This window comes from Coturnix japonica, chromosome 28, assembly GCF_054131305.1.
Source record: "Coturnix japonica strain WE chromosome 28, WE-NBRP24, whole genome shotgun sequence".
In the NCBI taxonomy this organism is placed as follows: Eukaryota; Metazoa; Chordata; class Aves; order Galliformes; family Phasianidae; genus Coturnix; species Coturnix japonica.
In genome coordinates, this window is record NC_140690.1 from 3,023,073 (window position 1) to 3,026,035 (window position 2,963).

Consider the following 2,963-nt stretch of genomic DNA (forward strand, 5'->3'; position numbering starts at 1 on the left):
AAACCTTTCAAAACAACATTTTTCTTCCTAGACTGAACATTACAAACTTTTATACTTCAGAACATGAACAGTTTTCATCAAGGAAACACCGATACATACAAATTTTGAAAGCTCACTTGCTGCTTCTAATGCTTTCAAGACACTGGTCTCTTTGTTCAGCAGCTACCAAACCTTCAACAGCAGCCCTGGTCCTCACTGACCCATGGACAATAAACTGGAGCTAGTATAAGATGGGCACACCAAGTTATTTTTCTGCTATGCGGCCCTTCAGTGTGCTGTGACTTGCAAGAAGTGTTGGATGGTTGTGTGAAGAAGCAATTGATTTCCCACTCAGCCAAAACTTTTTTTTTTTTTACATCTACAGAGGTACATATCTTGTCAGCTTCATCTATTTCCTGGCAATCTAACTAGCTGGGGATTCTAAATATTGACATAAATGTCCAATGCTACTCAGGGATGGTGTGCAAAACAAAGTTCGAGTCATGTTGAAAGGAGCAGTGACAAGACAGGAGAAAAAGCAGAATGTGCTCAGGCTGAAGGCAAGTTTAAGTGAAAACAGGAAGGCAACAGTGAGAACTAGGAAAGAAAGCCAATACCCACACAACATCTTTGATCACAAAAAAATACACAGAAGTGCTCGGTGTTCTGAATCAGTCCTAAATAAGACCACCTGTATAGGAGAAAACACAACAATTCAAAATAATCACCTGTTTTAGGCCATAAAGCATTGACAGCAACTTCTCCTTTAAATTCTTCTGCCATTCCCAAGACACACATGGACATGCCATATTTACAAATTGTGTAGGCTACAAAAAGCACACAAAAATCCCATATTTAGTAGGATACATATTTAGTCTACACATAGAATTTTACTTTTGAAGGATGTAAGTCACGGAAAAATCAACTTTCTGGGGTCAAAGCATCATCTTCCTAGAGTACAGAAACTCTCCCAGCTCCTACCACCCCCTTCAGATACAAACTGACCCTTTTACATGAGTATTGAATTGGGGAGGGAAAAAAAAAAGGAAAAAAGCACGTTGTAAATCCTTTTTGTATACTCTGAGAAGGGGGTGTTGCAGAGAAGGAACATGGACCTGCAAGAGGAGTTTAACCATGTTCCAAGTGTTGAAGTTTAAAAGATAATCCACAGGTTTAAGATGAGCAACATATGTTCTAGCCCAAAGACGCAATTGGGGCCTCCTTCACTCCTCAAAGATAATTTCTATTTAAAAAGACAGCAATGAGCTTTATCGCTACCAAATCAAATGTGGAAGCATAGAGAAAAAAAGATTTTGCCTTCCTATCTCTATTGGGAATAGAAAACATGGTGTAGTATTAAGAAATCCTATGAAAAACTCTTAACTCTTACCTGCAGAACCTTCTTGGAAATATAAGCCTTTCACCACCACTGAAGACTTTTTGTACAATAATCCAAGGCTGCCCACAACAGAACTGCTGCATTCTCCAAAAGCAGAAAAGGAGTGACTTCTAAAAACAACAAAACCAACCAATTCTAACGTTTTGATACTCAGTGCAGCTCTCTGTAATTCTTTTGGCCCTCTGAACACAGAGGACCAGTAGCTCAACACGCTGTAAAGGCAAAGTCCAGGATCACAATCCCAATGCAGGGTGCCAAAGACAAGAGCCAAAAATCAGATTTTCAAAAATGACCATGATTTTCCTTAAGGCTTTCACAGTAAAACTCAGTTTGCAAGTAACTGCATTTAACCCAATAAATCCCCACAAGTCTGTCCAACCAACCAGCAGGCTGACACAGCTGTGCAAACGACTTGTGACTGAGCCCCTGTGTACAAAGGTGTCACACAGAGTGGAAGCACCAGTGAGATAAAAAGGAACTGGGAATATTGCATGAGCATATCAGCACAGTGTGAGGAGAACCAAAGTTCACCTGCAGCTGAGACTTGCAAGGGAAGCCAGTGGCAACTTGTTTATCTGCTATAATGTGGGTAGGAAGAGCATGAACAAGGGAAAGGCGTTGCTGAGTGGCATGGGTGATTCAGTGAGAGCAGACACTGGTAGTGCCTTGCTTAGGAACATGGTTTACCAGGACATGAGAAACTAGCCATAGATGAGAGGTAATCTTAGAACTTGCAAGGTTGGAAAAGACAATATAGTCCAACCTTCAACCCATCCCCACTATGGCCACTAAACCATGTCCTTCAGTGCCACATCTAAACCCTTCCTGAACATCACCAGGGATGGTGACTTCACCACTTCCCTGGGCAGCATGTTCCAATGCATCATCAATCTCAGTAGGTAAAATCAAGCCTGGTGAACCTGATTGACTTCTGTGATAGAATGAAAGGATTTGAGGCCAAAGTGATAACAGCTGACACCATTCACATTAGCAAGGCTTTCATTACCATCTCTCAAAATACTTTTGTATCCAAGTAAATACATAATAGTCTGGATGGTTGAACAGCCTAAGGGGTAAGAGAAATGTTAACTGGACAGGTTCAGGGAGTTAGAATCATGCAGGTGGGCTCCTTTTGCAGCAGGCACGGCCGCAACCAGGGCAGCCCACAGGCTGCACCGTGGGCGCTTTCTGCACTCGTACAGGATCTCATGACTACTGCTTGCAACACACGGGAACGAATAAGGTCAACGTATGTCCCCGTTCATTAGCAGCGCAGAAATAACACCGCAGCAGTCACTCAATTCAGATTCCACAGCACACCCACAGCCGCACTTTGCCCTCCGGACGTGCACACAGCTCGGCCCGTGAGCAAACAGCACCGAGCGGGACTCCGGGTCCGACCCAGCCGCTCCGGGGCCACCGTGCCCGGCCGCGGCCTCCACCCCGCGTCCCATCGCCCTCAAGGGGCTGCGGAGCACGCGTCTGTCCCTCCGCCCGGCCCCGGCCCCGGCCCCGGCCCCGGCCCCGGCCCCGGCCCCGGCCCCGGCTCTGCCCCGGCAGCTCCTGTGGCTCGGAGCTCGCGGCC